Consider the following 8760-nt stretch of genomic DNA (forward strand, 5'->3'; position numbering starts at 1 on the left):
CTCCCTTCCTCCCTCCCTCTCTCCCTTCCTCCTTGCTTCTTTTCAGTTGTCCTTCCTTTTTTTCCTTTGTGTTAAATAACACTTATGCAGCAGAATAAAGTATTGTTTTAATCAATGAACACATAATGAATAAAAATGTAAAATTTAATGCAAATCTCAAATTTGCAAGGTTCCCAGCTAGGCCCTACTTTGGAGTCCTTAAATTACTCTCCATTCATGCTATTCCTTTTACCTAGAAGTTTTCCTGACAACATACATGTCATACTATTTTTTAGCCTTCAAGCATCAAGTTCTATTACAACTCTCTGTAGAGTTATTGCCTGACTATTCTTTCTAAATATAAATCTCCTGGCCCCTGTCAATCTATCGAATACATTATCTCCAGAGCCTAAAAGAATGTTTGACACACAGTTGGTGGGAAGTATATTTCTTATTAATATAATTATTCATGTTGAATAATTATTCATAAGATTACTAACAGTATAAAAACGTGGTAACCAAATTTTGGAAATAGAGTACAAAATAGTCATTTTTACATAGGTGTACACATGGTGTCTTAGTCCACTTTGTGCTGCTATAACAGAGTATCATAAATTTGGTAATCGGTAAACAATGGAAGTTTATTTGGGTCACAATTCTGGAGGCTGCAAAGTCTAAGAGCATAGTGCTGGCATGTGACGAGGGCCTTTGTGCTGTACCACCCCAGCTGGCAGGCAGAAAGGAAGATGAGTGTGTGGGACAGGGAAGAAAGGGGGCTGAACTTACCCTCTTTATGAGGAATCCACTCCCTAGTTAAATAACCCAGTTCCGGCATAATGGCATTAATCCATTTATGGAAGCAGAGCCCTCGTGATCACCTCTTAAAAAGGTCCTGCCCTTAAACGTAGCTATAATGGCAAATACATTTCCACATGGATTTGAGAGAGGGTATTCAAGCCATAGCCTATGAGAAGATATTGCTGCTTTTGAAGTTGTTTACACAAATTTGGTCAATATTACTAAATGTTTTACTGTAAGCAGTATTTCTACCTTAATATTTTGTTATCTTTACTAGAAGCTACTTCAAAATAAAATTTTCATGAAGCAAAGTGAAAGTCACATACTAGATTTATATATTTCATAAATTTAATCTTTAATGTAATTCGTGTGTGATTTACTAAAGACATGTATGAGTAATGCCAGTAACACCATTAAATATGCAATATTTAATCAATGCAACAGTTAAAAATAAAAGATAAATGCAAATTCATGTTACACTCCACAACATATTGAGTAATTCATTCAGAGTATGTAAATTTTCATGGAAAATAACCCCCAGAAAAGACATAACAAAAAGCTAATACAATAAGAAATATTTCTTTTATGCAATAATTTTCTGAGTTCTTATTATGATTTAAAATAATTTTAGCCATATCAATTTTAAAGAAAAACCAACTTATAAAAATCTATTGAAAGCAATAATAACTGAAAGAATAATTCATGACCTCTAACAGGTTAAATGGAACATATGGTTATTACCTAAAAATAAGTATCATTAGGTACATATTTTATTCCTAAAACATATACAATAAAGTATCCAAGCAACTGAATGCATCTGAGAAGACTGACCTATGTTGCAGGGCAAATTTGTTTTGGTTTCAGTTGAGTGTGTTGGGATAAAATGTGAATGAAAGTGAAGAAATCTAAAGATAAAAATCTAATCACGTTAGTTTAATGAGAAACAATTTTAGCATAAGGGCCCAAAGACTTCAAATTCCAAGATAAACTAAACATCGTGTGTCAGGAAAAGAGAAAATAGAAAAACCCTAAAGGAGTAAGCTTGCAAACATTTCACCCTTTATTCTACGCTCTGTTACTAATCCATATTAGGAGCAATAAGTAAGTGAGATTTCTGCTCCCAGGCCACTCACAATTCTACTTCTATTGGCCCAGATGGCAGAAATGTGCAAGCCAGTGGCTGGAAGCAAAGTCTCTAATGACATTTAGATAATTGCATTACTTTCTTCAAGACGTATTTCTGCGAATGTTACAGAATGATTTGGCTTTATGTTTTTCTCCATAAATAACCAATTCGAACACTTTCAAATAGTTAACGTTTAATCACTCACTAATTTGCCCTTACAACTCTGTCCATACATTTTCTTTGGATTTTGGCCTTTTTCCATCGACGTATGAGTATAGACATATACCAATGCCGTATTTTCTGAATTAATATAACGTTATTAGAAGCCTTGGTATCTGGCAGGATAATTTTCCTGCGGAGATAATTATTTTTACAAATTTTGTCTTTGTTATTTTTAGCCTATGTGTTTTTAAAAGTTTTGGTATAAAATTGTTCATTTTTGTGAAAACCTAAGCAGCCTCAGGGTTTTAATTGGAATGGACTAAGTTTATGGCTACATTTGGAGAATTATGAAATATTATGAAATATTACCTTCTTAAATACAAACATTTCTATACATATTTGTTAATTTTATAACTCTTATGTTATAATGGCATTGTGTAATCTCTCCACAAGGATCCTACTCATCTTTCATTATACTCAAAAGGATAAAGGATATATAATCCTTTTCTTACCGGTTTAATAGCTGTAGGATGTTGTAATTTCTCTTTTCCAAAACATGAGAGATGGATACTGATGGATTTTGTTATTTTTGACAACCATGCTTATCAGGTGAAATTTTTATTAAAAGCCATGTTCATGTCAAAAAAATAGTTTATTTAAAAAAAATCATTTTTGTGCTACCTATTGGTAGCATGTAAAGCACAGTAGATTTTCTTTTTCAAATACTATCTCTACCAAACCTAATGGACTTCTAATTCTAATTCACTTAGTTTTCTTTCATTTAAAAAAAATCTTCTATTAGCTGTGAATATTTTTGGCTTTTCTTCTCTACTTTATTTTTTCTCAACTTAATATGAAGGCTAAGATACTGAGTATAGAGCCAGCCCTCTCAGTTCTAGTTTGGAAGTATAAATGGACTGTTCCTGTACAACCTGGTTGTCTCCATACCTGGTTCAGAGCCTCGATTCTCAGACTGACGATCTTGTGGAGGAATCGTAGGGCTGACTGATACTCAGAGACTAGAGGAAACCCAACTTCTCTGAATGGTTTGCCAGAAATAACATCAGACAATTTCCCAGAGATCTTTCTACGCTGTGTATTAGTTGACCTGGGCTTGCACCACACATCTAAAATTATTCTTTTTTTCTTTTTTTTGGCCGGGGCTGGGTTTGAACCCGCCACCTCTGGAATATGGGGCCAGTGCCCTACTCCTTTGAGCCACAGGCGTCACCCCTCTAAAATTATTCTTAACCCCGCAGTTGTCCTACTCTAATATTTTAAACTATGCCCTTCCCCAGTCTACTTCTCTGGAGATTTTCTTCAATTCCTATGCTTAAAAAAAAAAAAAATTGTCTTAATTTCATGCTCTATTAATGGTCCTTTTCTTGTTTGCAGGGGATACTATTACTATTCACTTTCCTCTCCTATTACACAATTCTGTCTGGAAGAAGATAGAGTTTATGACTTTCATTCTTCCATGGTAAGTCAGTTCTTAAAAAGTGCACTTAGAATCGGAGAGGTAGCACGATCAGTCCCTATAATAACATAGACCGTGCTGACAGAGAAAATACTTTGTCAAGCTCCTGCAATCGGAAATGCGTTGTGACTAAAAATTGTCACCGGAAAAATACTGGAACAAATACAGAATTTTAAGCCAGAAAGATATACGGGGTGTTTTTAGTGCCTTGCTAGGTACCCAAAATTCACTAATTAAATACTAACTTTTATGGAAAACTACTAGATGGCTAGCACTTTCTAAGCATGTAAATTTATTATCTCATTTAGTTCTCACAAAAACATGGACACAGGTATAATAATTATTCCCATTTAGATGACAAAAATGAAGAAGTGTTTCATGATTTTTCGAAGCGCCTCACTGAATTCAGTGTTCTCATTTTTCTAGGATACAGTGGCCAGCTGGGAGAGCTGATATCACTGCCACAGTCTCACTGGCAAGAAACTCTCTTCCACTTTAAAATTAGGATTGGGGAAAGTTCATTTAGGATCAATGGGCACAGCCAGGTGAAGATCCTCAAGTATGCCTTGGGAATTAAACTTGCTTTAGAAAACAGAAAAACCTCTGTTCAGGTGAGTTATTTTCCTGGTATGAGAGTAGACAATTAAGTTCATGAACTCATGCGGGCAAACTGCTACATACCTCATTGCTGAATATCACTACAGTCACCTTCAAAGTATATATCTGTGTAAATACGAGGTCTGACATTTAAGTTTGCAAACTCATCCTAGAAAAAAGTGCTACATATGGTCACCTCCAACGTACTCCCCTTGGGAAGATGTGCACAGACACCAGCACCTAATCCACCCTTCCAAGGCATTTTGAAACTCTTTTTCTGGAATGACCATAGAGCTGTCAATATATGGCACATAAAAACACACAACAATGAACTCTGCCACTCAGCAGGACACCACTGTACATTGACACAAACACAGCTGTGAGACAATGACATACCATAGTTATGAAACTTTACCAAGTTGTTCGTACAGTGCCGCCAAGGTAAGCATGTGGCAAGTTCCTGAAGTTGTCCAACCTTGTACAATGACTGCTGAAAAGAGTCATTCCAGGAAAAGAGTTCCAAACGTGCTCTGAGGGGTGGGCTGGGCACTGGAGGAGGTGTGTAGCTTCTGAGGGGAGTATTTTGAAGTGAGTGTGTGTAGCAGTTTTTTTTTTCTTTTTTTTTTTGGAAAAATAATATATTTATTAAACCATAGTTGATTACTTTGGGAGTTTTGCATTGAAAGACACATTGCAGAGGAATGAGGTCCTTGCAGTCTTTGACCCAGGAGAAGCAGCAAGGTGTGTGCTCCCCATCCCCACACCAGCAGGATCAGGCTGCTTTTTTTCATGACCTTGCTGGAGCCCAGAGAATGTGGCCTGGAAAGGGCCTGTGTGCCTAGAGATGGAGATCTGATGGAGACTTATTTCTGAGCTCACCCAGGGCCTAGAAACTGGTGGTGGTGGGGGAGGGGGTGTCTCTGTCCAGCTCTGAACAGGGGAACTCTGCATCATTATCTTCCAGGGCAAGAATTTCCCAGAACAATAGTTAAGTCATCTTGGGACAGTGGTCTATAAACCTGTGTGGATGTAGCAGGTGTTCTCAATTTTCCACTCCAACGCTGAGGCTCTTAGCAAGAAATACCTAAGTACCACATGTACTTATTTATTGATAGCATTTCTCTAAATTCATATTTATTGTGAAAATTGCCCATCCTGTTAATTTTGACATAATTATTTTCTTTTTGAAAATTACCATGCAAACCTCAAAGTGGATTCTTACACATTGAAAAGGGGTTCCCTGGAGCTTTTAATTGTAAGGAGACCTACTTTTGATATAAACTTCCACTATTTAAATTATTTATATTTTTATTTTCAAATTAAATATATAAGTAAATTGTATTTCCAAATTAGATTAAGATAACATCAGTTCTCTTACAGATTATTTAGTCTATAATTTTGTAGCAAGAGGTAGTGATGGTATTTTGGAACATTATACCCAAGATAGACCCTGTGGAAAAATGGAGTTACTCAAATTATTAGAGTGATTATAATATACCAAAAGTGTCAAAGTATAGGTGTTGGGTTTCAAGGCAGCTGCCTGGGGGGTCCTAAAATGTTGGAGTTGCAGGCAGGTGCCTGGGTCCTTGGCTCTTGAAGCCCTCTTGACCAAAAAACGAAGAGGCACCCCACAGTAAGGCAAGCATGAAAAAAAGATTACCAAGGAAGAAAAAGATTGGCTTACAGAGTAAGAAAGTTTACAGTGTAGGATAATTTTGCCATAGTCGAAGAGTGGGCCTCCATTGGCCTCATCCAGGGCAAGCAGGCAAAGAGGTGAGGGTTATGGCCAGTGGTTTTCTTTTATACCACTGAGTCAGGCTTACCTCGTGGTTCAGAGTTCCCTCTGGAACTAGAGTCTTTTTTTCTTTTTATTAAATCATAACAGTGTACATTAATACTATCATGGGGTACAATGTACTGTTTCTGAATACAATTGGAAGTACTTTCATCCAACTGGTTATCATAGCCTTCATGTCTTTTTCTTAGTTATTGTGTTAAGACATTTATATCTCTCTCTCTACATTTAGAGAGATTCACATGTAACCTTATAGAATGAACCATAGGCATGATACCGCCAATCACCCTCCCTCCACCTCCCCTCCCCTCCACTCCCTCTCCCCTCTCCCCATGTTCCTGGGCTAAAATTGGGTTATAGCTTTTCTATGAAAGCTATAAATTAGTTTCATAGTAGGGCTGAATACATTGGATACTTTTTCTAGAGTCTTAATGCACGTGTGGAACTCCTGGGAGCTTATCAAGTGGAAGGCACACTGCATGATAATTAGTCTTAAGGATTTTTTTCTTTAGGTCACCTTCAAGACTCTGTTGTACTTGTTACCAGGCTAGAGAGTCTTCTACGGCCTTTTACAGTTGAGATGCTAAGTTCTGATTGGCAGAGTGGTGGGTCATCCCTCCTACCCAGGTGTGAGCAATCACATGGGACAAAATTAAAGTAGGAGGCACTGAGATGGTGGCCTGAGTGCCCCATCCTTACCTTCCCTCCCTGGAGAGCTGCTTCTCCTCTCACCAGTGGACCAAAACAGCTCTGAGAAGAGTGCTTTTTTCTTGTGGTTTAGTAGTAACTGGCTGGGCAATTTATGCTTAGAAAGAAGGGTGGAGAAGAAAGGCTAAGGATTAAGTTCCTGTAAGGTTCACAGTGGAAAATGCTTTTCAGCTTCTCTTACATATAAGACTGTTCATAAATATAATATGATTATATAATTAGATTGTATCTTTGTAAACTTTAAAGTGTTTTCAAGCTATAATTATGATCATTAAAAAACTGAGTGATGTGCTAAAGATTAGCCAAGTGAAGGATGTTATTAAATCAGAAGTAAGGGCAGAGGAATGAGCCTTATAGAAACAGTGTGGAGTTGAAAAGAAAAGTGAAAAAAACAAAACAAAACAACATTGTGCATGCTGAAAATACACACAATGGTGTTCGTGATGCCTATCTGTCCTGTCGAAGAAGTAGAGGGGAAGATGTATAAATATGGGCACTTATAAAGAAAAAAAGAAAGAAGAGAGAGAGCATTGTTCAAGCATTATAGATATATTTACTTCATTGTAACAAATGTTAAGCTCAACGTACATAACTTTTATGTGTCTATATTAAGGTTTCCAACAGTTCTTATCATTACAAGGCAGCTCTTAATTCTACAAATGTTCCCCAGACTTAAACTTCGTAACATTGTTTAACTATGTATATATTTAAAACCAAGCTGACTTAGAAAAAATTGGTCTTCTATTTGTGCAAAATAAGGGGAAAATATATCAGTATTAGAGCAATCTCCTACGGATAGCAAAAGTGTCATCAATCCCCGTCTTTTTTTCACTATTGTAATGTGAATAATGGCTATTTCCATTTAAAATCGATATTCTAGATTCCAAAAAGCAAAGGCTAACCTATTGTGCATTTAAATGACAATACGTAACTCTTTTGCATGACAGTGAGACAGTAGATTTGATATTTCAAAGTAAATATACTCCAATACCTGACTAGAAAATGGATATAAAATTAAAAGTTTTATGCAAAAAATCCAGCGTACATTCAATGTCAGTACCTTGATAAAATGTTCAATGTCAGTACACTCAACTTTTGGGGGGAGCAAGAGCTAAATTTGGACAGTGTTTACTGTAAAGTTATCTAATTGTTGCAAATTAGTAATCCCTCAGAGTGGTAATTTCAACCAATTAATGAAATATCTTCTAAGTGTGATATTCAGTTCCTTCTTTACTGACACCAGGGCAATGTGTCTGCAAATAAAGCTCTCCAAGTACTGGAACAATTTACTTTGTCATTTGATTTGAGGTATAGTCTTTTAAATACTTAGATGCCGATCTCTTATTGATGAAATGGTTAAATTAATTAAAGTGAATAATGGATAATGGCAAGTTTATACTTTGGATAAATCTTTTTTTAATTTTTTTTGCAGTTTTTGGCCGGGGCTGGGTTTGAACCCACCACCTCCAGCATATGGGGCCGGCACCCTACTCCTTTGAGCCAGAGGTGCCATCCCTAAATAAATCATTTTGTATCTGTTTGGAAGTGATTTCCTTTTAAAAAATATTGAGCAAAGAAAAATGGATCTAACACAAAAAATATATATAGTCATATTTATATAGTAAACAGAAATAAAAGTAAATGTAAAGATCTATGTTTCTTTTTATTTTAGGATTCTGTATAAAAAACAAACCAGTATTAAAGAAAAAACCTGAGTGCTCGCTTCGGCAGCACATATACTAAAATTGGAACGATACAGAGAAGATTAGCATGGCCCCTGCGCAAGGATGACACGCAAATTCGTGAAGCGTTCCATATTTTTTTAAAAAAAAAAAAAAAAGAAAGAAAAAACCTGATAGGACAAAATGAGAGGACAGAGGTCATCTTTATCCTGATGTCAGTGCTAGCAATAGGGGAGAGAGAGCAGTACGTGTCTAGGCACTCGGCTTTGCAAAGAGAGGATCTATGGCTATTGGGGTGTTTACTATAATAATTGATTTTACCTAAAGGAAAAATAAACTTTTCAGCATGTTCACAGCACTATGTAGTTTTATAATTTGGAGCCAGGCTCTGGAAGAAATTATGTAAGTCTCTAGCCTTGTACAGAAACTGGGAGAT

At 36.3% G+C, this 8760-nt stretch overlaps 1 non-coding gene across 1 annotated transcript; it reads left to right on the top strand.

Moving 5' to 3' along the window:
• The first annotated feature begins 8357 nt into the window (after positions 1–8357).
• LOC111725876 lies at positions 8358–8464 on the top strand. Its single transcript, XR_002773821.1, has one exon. It is a non-coding gene; the product is annotated as a U6 spliceosomal RNA (small nuclear RNA).
• Positions 8465–8760: the final 296 nt, after the last annotated feature.

The sequence above is a fragment of the Otolemur garnettii genome, unplaced genomic scaffold (genome assembly GCF_000181295.1).
Source record: "Otolemur garnettii isolate 467f Iridium unplaced genomic scaffold, OtoGar3 scaffold00002, whole genome shotgun sequence".
Taxonomy (NCBI): domain Eukaryota; kingdom Metazoa; phylum Chordata; class Mammalia; order Primates; family Galagidae; genus Otolemur; species Otolemur garnettii.